At 19.2% G+C, this 14,944-nt stretch overlaps 1 pseudogene; it reads right to left on the bottom strand.

The window, feature by feature from the left end:
• Positions 1-6,135: 6,135 nt before the first annotated feature.
• Positions 6,136-14,944, bottom strand: part of LOC126058419 (olfactory receptor 6C3-like) — a 41,944-nt pseudogene continuing 33,135 nt past the window's right edge.

The raw sequence follows: 14,944 nt of genomic DNA, 5'->3' as shown, positions 1-14,944 counted from the left end.
TTCTTCATTATTATATTCATTATTATATCCATCTTCAATATTATATTCTTCATTATTATATTTTTCATTGTTATACTCTTCAGTATTATATTCTTTTTTATATATTCTTTCTTAGTTATATTCTTCCTTTAAATATTATTCATTATTATATTTTTAACTGTTACATTGTTCATTATTTTACTCTTCAATATTTTACTCTGCATTATTAGACTCTTCTCTACTATATTCTTCATCATTATAGTCTTCATTATTATATTCTTCTTCATTACTTTATTCCTCATTATTGTATTCTTCATTATTATATTCTTTATCATTATAGTCTTCATTGTTATACTCTTCTTCATTATTATATTCTTCTTCATTGTTTTATTCCTCATCTTTGTATTCTTCATTATTCTTCTAGATTACTTTATTTTTCTTCATTATTATATACTTCTTTATTTTTATATTCTTTTTTTAATGATTATATCCTTCATTATTCTATTCTTTATTACATTCTTCATTATTACATTCTTCTTTATTTTATTCTTTAATATTATGTTCTTCATTATTGTATTTATTATTATATTGATTATTATATTCTTTATTATTATCTTCTTCAGTATTATATTCTTCATTATTATATTCTTCCTCATTTAATTCTTCTTTATTGTTTTTTCATTATTATATTCTTTGTTATATTCTTCATTTTTATATTCTTCTTCATTATTATTTTCCTCATTATTATTTCTTCATTATTATATTCATTATTATTGTATTCTTCATATTATATTTATTATTATTGTATTCTTTATTTTATTCTTCATTATTATATTCATTTTTATTTCCTTCATTATTGTATTCTTCATTATTATATTCCTCTTTATTACATTCTTCATTATTACATTCTTCATTATTATATTCATTGTTATATTCTTCAGTATTATTTTTCATTAATATATTCTTTATTAGTTATATTCTTCCTTTAAATATAATTCATTATTATATTCTTAACTGTTACATTGTTCATTATTTTACTCTTCAATATTGTACTCTGCATTATTAGACTCTTCAGTATGATATTCTTCCTCATTATAGTCTTCATTGTTATACTCTTCATTATTATATTGTTCATTATTTTATTCCTCATTATTGTATTCTTCATTATTATATTCTTCTAGATTATTTTATTTTTATCATTGTTATATACTTCTTCATTTTTTTATTCCTCATTATATCCTTCATTAGTCCTTTCTTCTTTATTACATACTTCATTATTATATTCTTTATTATTTTCTTCATTGTATTCTGCATTATTATATTGATTATTATATTCTTCATTATTAAACTCTTCATTATTAAATTCTTCATTATTATTTCTTCATTATGTTCTTCGTTAATATATTCTTCTTCGTTATATTATTCTTCATTATTATTTTCCTCATTATTATAGTCTTCTTCATTGTTACATTCTTCATTATTATATTCTTCTTCAGTATTATATACTTCAGTATTGCATTCTTCATTATTATATTCTTCACTATTGCATTTTTCATTATTATATTCTTCATTTTATATTCTACATTATTATTATTTTCATTATTATATTCATAATTTCATTCTTCATTAGTATATTCTTTATTAGTATATATATTATTTTATTCTTTTTCATTATTATATTCGTCATTATTATAGTCTTTTTCATTATTATATCTTCTTCAGTATTATATTTTTCATTATGACATTCTTATTAAATTTTTCATAATTGTATTCATTATAATATTCTTCATTATTATAGTCTTCATTTCTATGTTCTTCATTATTATATTCTTCAGTATGTTCATTATTTTATTCTTCATTATTATATTCTTCATTATCATATTCTTCATTATTATATTCTTCATTATTATTATGGTCTTTATTTTATTCTTCATTATTATATTCATTATTATTTCCTTCATTATTGTGTTCTTCATTATTATATTCCTCTTTATTACATTCTTCATTATTATATTCATTATTATATCCATCTTCAATATTATATTCTTCATTGTTATAATCTTCAGTATTATATTCTTCATTAATATATTCTTTATTAGTTATATTCCTCCTTTAAATATTATACATTATTATATTCTTAACTGTTACATTGTTCATTATTTTACTGTTCAATATTATGCTCTGCATTATTAGACTCTTCATTATTATATTCTTCATCATTATAGTCTTCATTATTATACTCTTCTTCATTATTTTATTCCTCATTATTGTATTCTTCATTATTATATTCTTCTAGATTATTTTATTTTTGTTCATTATATACTTCTTCATTTTTATATTCATTATTATATCCTTCATTATTCTATTCTTCTTTATTACATTCTTCATTATTTCATTCCTCATTATTATATTCTTTATTATTTTCTTAATTATTGTATTCTTCATTATTGTATTCATTATTATATTAATATTCTTCATTATTATATTCTGCATTATTAAATTGTTCTTCATTATTATTACTTCATTATTATAAAAGAAATATTCTTCGTTATTATATTCTTCATTATTTTCCTCATTATTATATTCTTCAGTATTATATTCTTCAGTATTATAGTCTTCATTATTGAATTCTTCATTATTGTACTCATTATTGTATTCTTCATTATTATATTCTTCTTTATTATTATATTGTTTATTATATTCTTCATTATTATATTATTTATTAATTGTATTCTTCATTATTAATTCTTTATTGTAATACTCTTCATTATTATATTCTACATTATTATGTTCATTATTATAATCTTTATTATACTCTTGATTATTCTTTATTATTTTCTTCATTATTATATTCTTCATTATAATATTTTTCATTATATTCATTATTATATTCTTCGTTGTTATATTCTTTTCATTATTATATTCTTCATTATTATCTTCATTAGTATATTCATTATTATATTCTTTTTCATTATTATAATCATCATTATTATAGTCATTCATTATCTTCTTCATTTTTATATTTTTCATTATGACATTCTTAGTTATTAAATTTTTCATAATTCTATTCTTTTGTGTATTCATTATAATATTCTTCATTATTATATTCTTGATTATTATTTTCTTCATTATTCTATTGTTCATCATTCTGTTCATCATTATTATATTCTTCTTCAGTATTATGTTCTTCAGTATTATATTCTTCATTATTATAGTCTTGATTTTTATATTCTTCATTAGTACAATCTTCATTAATATATTCTTCATTATTATATTCATTATTTTAGCCTTCTTTATTATATTATTGTTCATTATTCTATTCTTCATTATTCTATTCTTCATTATTCTACTCTTCATTGTTAAATTCTTCATTTTTATATTCTTCATTAGCTGTATTCCTCATTAATATATTCTTCATGATTATACTCTTCTTGAGTGTATTCTTCATGAGTATACTCTTCATGAGTATACTCTTCATGATTATACTCTTCATTATTATATTCTTCATCTTTATATTTTTTTCATTATATTCATTATTCTTCATTATTAAAATCTTCATTATTATATTCTTAATTATTACATTCTTCTTTACTATATTCTTCATTATTATGTTCTTCATTATTGTATTCTTCTTCATTATTGTACACTACATTACTATATTCTTCCTTATTATATTCTTCCTCATTATTATATTCTTCACTACTGCATTATTTTTCAGTATTATATTCATTATTATATTCTTCATTATACCATTCTTCATTATTATATTGTTCTTTATTATACCCTTCATTATTATATTCTTCTTCATTTGATATTCTTCATTATTACATACTTCGTTATTATGTTCTTCATTATTATGTACTTCATTCTCTTGTTCATTATTATATTCTTTTTCATTATTGTATTCATTAGTGTATTCTTCATTAATATATTCTTCATTATATTCTTCGTTGTTCTTCATTATTATATTTTTCCTGCTTATTATTGTACTTTATTATATTTTTCATTATTATATTCTTTGTTATTTTATTCTTCTTCAGTATTATATTCTTCTTCATTATTATATTCTTCCTTATTATTATATTCTTCCTTATTATATTCTTCATTTCTATAGTCTTCTTCGTTATTATAGTCTTCATTATTATATTCTTCATTAGTATATTCTTGTATATTCTTCTTCATTGTTATGGTCTTCATTATATTCTTCATTTTTTTCATTATTATATTGTTCTAATGATTATATTCATTATTATATTCTTCATTAGTATATTCTTTGTCATAATATTCTTTATTATTACATTCTTCTTGATTACTATGTCCCTCATTATTATATTCTTTTTCATTATTATATTCTTCATTCTTATACTCTACAGTCTTACAGTCTTCATTATTATGTTCTCCATTAGTATATTCTTCTACATTATTAGTCTTCATTATTATATTCTTAAATAGTATATTCATCATTATTATATTCTTCATTATCATATTCTTCATTATTATATTCTCGATTATTATTTTCTTCATTATTCTATTCATTATTACTATATTCTTCAATATTATGTTCTTCAGTATTATATTTTTCATTATTATAGTCTTGATTATTTTACTCTTCATTAGTGCAATCTTCATTAATATATTCTTCATTAATCTATTTTTCATTTTTATACTCTTCATTATTTTAGCCTTCATTATTATATTATTCTTCATTATTATGTTTTTCTTAATTATTCTATTCTTTATTATTTTACTCTTCATTATTACATTCTTCATTTTTATATTCTTTATTAGTTATACTCCTCATTAATATATTCTTCATCATTATATTCTTATTGAGTGTATTATTCATGAGTATACTCTTCATGATTATACTCTTCATTATTATACTCTTTATGATTATATTCTTCATTATTATATTTTTTCATTATATTCTTCATTATTCTTCCTCAGTATTAAAATCTTCATTATTATATTCTTCATTATTACATTCTTCTTTATTATATTCTTCAATATCACATTCTTCATTTTTATATTCTCCACTATTGTACTCTTCATTATTATATTCTTCCTTATATTCTTCTGCATTATTTTACACTACATTACTATATTCTTCATTATGATATTTTTTCAGTATTATATTCATTATTATATTCTTCATTATACTTTTCTTCATTATTATCTTCTTGTTCATTTGATATTCTTCATTATTACATACTTCGTTATGTTCATTATTATATACTTCATTCTATTGTTCTTTGTTATTATATTGTTCATTATTGTATTCTTTTTCATTATTGTATTCTTCATTAATATATTATTCATTATATTCTTCGTTGTTATATTCTTCATTATTATATTATTCTTTATTATATTGTTCATTATTATATTCTTTGTTATATTCTTCATTATTATATTCTTCTTCATTGTTATATTCTTCCCCATTATTATGTTCTTCTTTATTATATTCTTCATTATTTTATACCTCATTATTATAGTCCTCATTATTATATTCATTTTTACAGTCTTTCTTTTTATATTCTTCTTCATTTTTATATTCTCCATAATTATATTTTTCTTCATTTTTATATTCTTTATTATTATATTATTCTTCCTTATATTCTTCATTATTACATTCTTTTCCATTAGTGTATTCCTCATTTTATTCTACTTAATTGTTATATTCCTCATTATTATATTCTTCTTCATTATTATATTATTGATCATTATAATCTTCATTATTATATTCTTCATTAGTATATTTTTCTTTATTATAGTGTTCATTATATTCTTATTCATTATTAAATTCATCATTATTATATTCTCCATTATTATATTCTTTGTTATTATATTCTTTATTTTTATATTCTTCATTATTGTATCCTTCAATATTATATTATTCATTATTATAGTCTTCCACAATCTTATATTTTTCTTCATTATATTCTTCATTATCATATTCTTTATTATTATAATCTTCATTTACTATTGTTCTAAATTATTATATTCTTCATTGTTATATCCTTCATTATTATATTCTTCATTATTATATTCATCTTCATTATTATATTCTTCTTCACTAATGTATTCTTCATTATTGTATTCTACATTATTATGTTGTTCATTAGTATATTCTTCTTTATTCTGATCTTCATTATTATATTATTCACTGTTATCTTCACTATTATATACTTCATTATTATATTCCCCTTCATTAATGTACTCTTCATTATTATATTCTACATTGTTATTTTCTTCATTATTGCAGTCTTCATTGTTATATTGTTCATTATTTTCCTAGAATGTAATAATAAAAATATTATGATAAAGAAGAACATACAAATGAAGAATATAATAATGATGACTGTAACAATCAGAACAATATGATAATGAAGTGTACAATAATGAAGAATATAATAATGAAGACTATAATAATGAAAAAGAATATAATAATGAAGAAAATAATATTGAGGAAGAATGTAATAATGAAGGATCTACAAATGAAGAATATAATAATGAAGAACAGAATAATGAATAATATAATGATAAAGAATACAACAATGAAGAACATATTTATGAAAAATATAACTATGAAGAAGAATATAATGCAGAATATAATAATGAAGAATATAACAATGAACAATATAATAATGGAGACTATAATGATGAAGAATATACTAATGACTAATAATGTAGATTATGATGATGAAGAATGTAATAATGAAGAAGAATATAATAATGAAGAAGCATATAATAATGATGAATATAGTAATAAAGAATATAAAAATGAAGAATATAACAATCAAGTATATAATAATGAAGAATATAATAATGATGAAGAATATACTAACGAAGCATTCGAAAATGAAAAAGAATATAATAATGAAGAATATAATTAAGAATATAATAATGTAGAATATAATATTGAAGGATATAATAATGAAGAATATGATTAAGAAGCATATAATAATGAAGAATGGAAAAGTGAAGAATAATAGAATAATAAAGAAGTTTATAATAATGAAGAATATACTAACGTATATAATAATGAAGAATAGAAAATGGAGAAGAATATAATAATGAAGAAGAATACAAAATGAATATAATAATGCAGAATATACTAATGAAGGTTATAATAATGAAGAATACAATAATGAAAAATATAAAAATGAAGAATATCGAAGAATATACTAATGAAGACTAAAATATTAAAGAGTATAATAATGAAGAATATAATTATGAAGGATATAATAATGAAGAATACAAAAAAGAATATAATAATGAGGATTTATATAATAATTGAGACAAATACAAAAATTAAGAATATAATTATGAAAAACATAGTAATGAAGAATATAATGAAGCGTATAATAATGAAGGATACAATAATGAAAAATAAAATAATGAAGTATATAAAAATGAAGAATATAGTAATGAAGAAGAATACAATAATGAAGAATGTAAAGATGAAGAATATAAAAATGAAGAACATAATAATGCAGAATATAATATTTTAGAAGAATATAAGAACGAAGAATATAATAATGAAGAAAAAAATAATGAAGAATGTAATAAAAAATAATAATGTGGAATATAATGATGAAGAATACATTAATGAAAGAGGATATAATGAAGAATACACTAATGAAGACTAAAATAATGAAGAATATAATCATGAAGAAGAATGTGATAATCAAGAATGTAATGAAGAATATAATAATGAAGAATATAATAATGAGGAATACAATAATGAAGAATCTAATAATGAAGAAAATAATAATGAAAAAGAATATAATAATAAAGAATATAATAATGAAGCACATAATAATGAAGAGTATAATAATGAACAGTATAATAACGAAGAGAATAATAATGAATATAATCAAGAAAAATATAATGAAGAATATATTAATGAAGAATCTAACTAATAAAGAATATAATAATGAAGTATAGAATAACGAAGAATAGAATAATGAAGATGAATATAATAATAAAGAATAATATAATAATGAAGAAGACTATAATAATGAAGAATACAATACTGAAGAATAGATTAAGACTATTTTTTTATATTAATAAGGAATATACTAAGGAAGAATATAATAATGAAGACTATAAGGAAAATATAATAATGAAGAATATAATACTGAAGAATAATATAATAATGACGAATAGAATAATGAACAATAGAATAATGAAGACTATAATAATTAAGAATATAATAATGAATAATACCATAATGAAGAATTCAATAATGAAGAATATGAGGAATATAATAATGAAGAAGATTACAATAAGGAAGAATATAATAATGCGGCAGTATATAAAAATAGAGAAGTATATAAAAATGAAGAACATAATAATGAAGAACATAAAAATGAAGAATATAATAATGAATGATATAATAATGAAGGATATAATAATGAAGAATATAAAAATGAAGAATATAATAATGTATATAATAATAAAGAATAGAATAATGAAAACTATAATAATGAAGAATATAACAATGAAGAAGAATAGAATAATGAACAATAGAATAATGGAGACTATAATAATGAAGAATATAATAATAAAAAATAATATGGTAATGAAGAATATAATAAGGAATATAATAATGAGGAAGAATATAAAAAGAAGAATATACTAATGTAGTGTACAATAATGAAGAATATAATAAGAAAGAATAGAATAATGAAGAATGTAATAAAGAATATAACAAAGAATATAATAATGAAGAATATAATAATCAATATTTTAATAATGAAGAATATAATAATGAAAAAGAATACAATAATGAAGTATATAAAAATAAAAAAGAATATAATAATGAATACTGAAGAATGTAATAATGAAGAAGATAAAACTAAAGAATATAACGAAGATATAATAATGAAGAATATGATAATGAAAAAGAATACAATAATGAATATAATAATGAAAAATAATATAATAATGAAGAATATAATAAAGAATGTAATAATGAAGAATATAATGATGAAGGATATAATAATTAAGAAGATTATAATAATGAAGAATATAATAATCAAAAAGAATTTGAAACTGAAGAATATAATAATGAAAAATATAATAAAGAAGAATAATGAAGAATGTAATAGTGTATAATAATGAAGAAGAATATAATAATGAAGAATATAATAATTAGGAAGAATGTAATAACGAAGAATCTACAAATGAGGAATATAATAATGAAGAATACAATAATAAAGAATATAATAATGAAGAAAATAATTATGAAAAATATAACTATGAAGAAGAATATAATGAAGAATATAATAATGAGGAATATAACAATGAACAATATAATAATGAGAATACAATGATGAAGAATATAATGACGAATACTGTAGACTGTAATAATGAAGAATATAATATTGAAGAAGCATATAATATTGAATACATTAAAGAATGATATAATAATGAAGAAGAATATAACAATGAAGAAGAATATACTAACGAAGAATATAAAAATGAAGACTATAATGATCAATAATACACTAATGAAGAATATAATTATGAGGAATATAATAATTATGAAGAATAAAATAATGAAGAACATACTAATGAAAAAGAAAATAATAATGAAGAATGTAATAATGAAGAATACATGGAAGACTTTTTTTATCATAATACTAAACAATATAAAAAGGAAGACTGTAAAAATGAAGAATATAATAATGAAGAATATACTAATGAAGAATATAATAACGAAGAATATAATAGTGAAGAATATAATAAAGACAAATATAATAATGATGAAGAATGTAACAATGAAGAATATAATGAAGAACATATTAATGAACAAGAATGCAATAATGAAAAAGAATATAATAATGATCAATATAATAATCAACAGCAATAGAATGAAGAAATATATAATAATGAATAACATAATAATGAAGAATATCAAATGAAGAATATAATAATGAACAATATAATAATGAAGAATAGTATAATGAAGAATATAATAATGTATATAATACTGAAAAATAATAGAGTAATGAAGAATATAGTAATGAATATAATAATGAGGAATATAAAGAAGGAGAATATAATATTGTAGAAGATAATAATGAAGAATATAATAATGAAGGATATAATAATGAACAAAAATGTAGTAATGAAGAATATAATAATGAAGAAGAATATAATACTGAAGAATATAACAGTGACGACTATAATAATGCAGATTACAATAATGAAGAACATAATAATGAATATAACAATGAAGAATAAAATAATGAAGAATATAAAGAAATATATAATAATGAATATAATAAAGAAGTATATAATAATGAAGAATACATTAATGAAGAAAAATATAATAATGAAGACTATAACAATGAAGAAGAATATACTAATGAAGAATACACTAAATAAGAATATACTAATGAAGAAGATAATAATGAAGAATAAAACGGTGAACAGTATAATAATGAAGAATACAATAATGAGGAACATAATAATGAAGAATACAATAATGAAGAAGAATATAATAATGAACATAAAGAGGTATATAATAATGAAGAATATAATAAAGAAGTATAAATAATGAAGATATATTAGTGAAGAATACAATAATGAATAAACAATGAAGAAGAATATAATAATGAAGAATATAAAAATGAAGAACATAATGCAGAATATAATAATTTCTAAGAATATAATAATGAAGAAGAATAAAATAATGAATAATATAAAAATGAAGAATATAATAGTAAAAATATAATAATGTGGAATATAATTATGAAGAAGAATACATTAATGAAAGAGAATATAATAATGAAGAACATAATAATGAAGACTAAAATAATGAAGGATATAATCCTGAACAAGAATATGATAATCAGCAATGTACTGAAGAAGAATATAATAATGAAGAAGAATATAATAATGAATACAATAATGAAGAATATAACAATGAAGACAATAATAATGTAGAATATAATAATGAAGAATACATTAATGAATAATATAATAATGAACAACATAATAACAAAGAATATAATGAAAAATATAATGAACATAATAATGTAGAATATAATAATGAAGAATATAAAAAGGAAGAATATAATAATGAAGAATATAACAATGAAGAATATAATAATTTAGAAGAATAGTATATGAAGTATATAATAATGAAGAAGAATATGATAATGAGGAATATAATGAAGAAAAATATAATCTTGAGGAAGAATATAATAATGAAGTATATAATAATCAAGAAGAATATATGAATGAAGAATATAATAATGATGAAAAATACAATAATGAAGAAGAATGTAATAATGAAGAATATAGTGAATAACATAAGGAAGAATATAATAATGAAGAACATAACGATGAACAACACAATAATTTAGAATATAATAATGAAGAATATAATAATAAAGAAGAATACAAAAATGAAGAATATAATAATGAAGAATATTATAAAGGAGAATATGATAATGAAGAATATAATAATGAAGAAAAATATAATCATGAATTTAATAATGAAAAGGAATATAATAATGAAGAATATAATAAAGAATATAATGAAGAATAAAATAATGAAGAATATAATAATAAAAAAGAATATAATAATGAAGAAAAATATGATAATGAAGAATATAACAGTGAAGTATGTAATATTTAAGAATATAATAATGAAGACTAATAATGTAGAAGAATATACTAATGAAGAATATAATAATGAAGACTATAATACTGTAGAGTATAAGAATGAAGAATAAACTAATGAATATATAATAATCAAGAAGAATGTAATAATAAAGAAGAATATTATGACGAAGAATATACAAATGAAGAATATAATAACGATGAATATAATAATCAGAACAATATAATTATTATATTCTTTTTATGACTGTATTCATTATTATATTCCTCTTTATTATATTCTTCATTATTATATTCTTCGTTATTATATTCTTCATTATTATATTCTTCCTCATTATTATATTCTTTATTATATTCTTCATTATTATATTCTTCATTATTATATACCTCATTTTAGTCCTCATTATTATATTCTTCATTTTTACAGTCTTCCTTTTTATATTCTTCATTTTTATGTTCTTTATAATTATATTTTTCTTCATTTTTATAATCTTTATTATTATATTATTCTTCCTTATTATATTCTTCATTATTGCATTCTTCATTATTATATTCTTCATTATTGTATTCTTTTTCATTTGTATATTCTTCATTATTTTATTCTTCTTAATTATTATATTCCTCATTATTATATTCTTCTTCAAGATTATATTATTGATCATTATAATCTTCATTATTATATTCTTCATTGGTATATTTTTCTTCATTAGTTTAATCTTCATTATATTCTTCTTCATTATTATATTTTTCTTCAGTATTATATTCTTCGTTATTATATTCTTTGTTATTATATTCTTCATTATTATTATATTATTCTTCCTTATTATATTATTCATTATATTTCTTTTCATTATTATATTCTTCCTCATAATTATATTCTTCAGTATTGTATTTTTTATTAATAAATTCTTCATTAGTATATTCTTCTTCACTGTTATATTCTCCTTCATTATTATATTATTCTTCATTAATGTATTCTTCATTATTATATCATTCTTCATTTTTGAATATTTTATTATTATATTCTTCATTATTATTATAGAAGAATATGGAGTATGGAATATAGAAGAATAGAGAATATACATTATACAAGATAGAGAATATTGAAGAATAGAGAATACAGAATATAGAAGAATATAGAACAGAAATTTAGAATAGAGATTAAAGAATAGAGAAAAATATAGATGACAGACTACAGAACATAGAAGATGGAATATAGAAGAATATAGAATATTTACTAATATGGTATATACAATATAGAAGAATGTAGAATATAGAAATCAAAAGAATATAGATTATAGAATATAGAAAGTAGAATATAGAAGAATACAGAATATACAATATAGAATAAGGAATATAGACTATAGAATACACAAGAATATAGTACATAAAAGAATACAGAATATAGAACATAGAAGATAGAACACAGAATAAAAAAGAATATAGAATATAGAAGAATTTAGAATATAGAAGAATATAAAATACAGGAAACTGAAGATTACAAAATATGGAAGAATATAGAAGAATTAGAATATTGAATACAGAAGAAAAGAATATACATTATAGAAGAATATAGACATAGAAGACTATACAATACAGAATATAGAAGAATGAATATAGAATTTAAAACATAGAATATAAAATATAGAATATAGAAGAATACAGATTATAGAATATAGATGATGGAATATAGAATGTAGATCATAAAATATAGGCTATAGAATACGGAATATAGAGGAATATAGAATGTAGAATATAGCATATAGAATACAGACTATAGAATATGGAACTTAGAATATAGCATACAGAAAAATATAGTATATAGAAAAATTTAGAAGATAGAACATTGAATATACAATATAGAATACAGGGCATGGAATATAGTACATAGAAAATAGAAAAATATAGAAGTAGAATATAAAAGAATATAGAATTTAGAATGCAGAATATAGAACACTAAATATAGAATATGGAATAGAGAATATAGAAAAATACAGAATAGAGAAGAGTGTAGAATATAAAATTTAGACTATAGAATATAGTATGTACGATGTAGAATACAGAATATAAAATATAGAAAAAAGAACATAGAATATAGATCATAGAATATAGAAGATTATGGAATATAGAAGAATATAGAATGTAGAGTGTAGAATATGGAATATAGAATACAGAAAAATATAGTACATAGAGAAATATAGGATATTCAACATAGAACATGGAACATCAAATATAGACTACAGAGGATGGAACATGGAACATAGAAAAATATAGAATATAAAAGAATATAGACTATAGAAGAACATAGAATATACAATTTAGAATGTAGAATATAGAATATAGAAGAATTTAGAATACAGAATGTGGAATATAGAATATGGAATACGGAATACAGAATATAGAAGAATATAGCATATTCAACTTAGAAAATGGAACATCAAATATAGAATACATAGGATGGAATATAGAATATAAAAGAATATAGAATATAGAAGAAGATAGAATATACAATTTAGAATGTAGAATATAGAAGAATTTAGAATACAGAATGTAGAATATAGTGTATGGAATATGGAATACAGAATATAGAAGAATATAGTATATAGAGGACTATAGAATATAGAACTTAGAATATAGAATATGGAATATATGAGAATATAGAATATACATTATAGAAGAATATAGAATGTAGAATATGGAATACAGAATATACAAGAACATAGAATATAGATTACAGAAGAATATAGAATATAGAGTTTAGAAGGTAGATTATAGAATATAGAATTCAGAATATAGAATACAGAAGTATATAAACCCAGTGCCGTCGAGTCGATTCCGACTCATAGCAACCCTGTAGGACAGAGTAGAACTGCCCCATAGAGTTTCCAAGGAGCTACTGGCATAGAATTTAGAAAAATTTAGAATATAGAAGAAAATGGAATATAGGATGCAGAATGTAGAACGTAGAACATGGAATACAGACTAGAGAAGAATAAAGAATATAGAAGAATTTAGAATATATAATGCAGACTGTAGAAAATAGAATTTGGAATGTAGAACAGAGAATGTAGAATATGGAATAAAGAATATAGAATATGGACTATAGAATACAGAAGTATATAATATATAGAAAAATATAGAATACAGAATATAGAACACCATATATGAAATATAGAATACAGAGTATGGAATATAGAATGTAGAAAAATACAGAATAGAGAATATAGAACATAGAATACTATAGAATACAGAAAACAGAATATAGAATGTAGAATGTAGAAGAACATAGAATACGGAATGTAGAATATAGTACACAGTAAAAAGAAGA

The sequence above is a fragment of the Elephas maximus genome, chromosome 14 (genome assembly GCF_024166365.1).
Source record: "Elephas maximus indicus isolate mEleMax1 chromosome 14, mEleMax1 primary haplotype, whole genome shotgun sequence".
In the NCBI taxonomy this organism is placed as follows: Eukaryota; Metazoa; Chordata; class Mammalia; order Proboscidea; family Elephantidae; genus Elephas; species Elephas maximus.
Note: the sequence above shows the minus strand (reverse complement) of the source record. Positions and strands in the feature narration are given on the sequence as shown.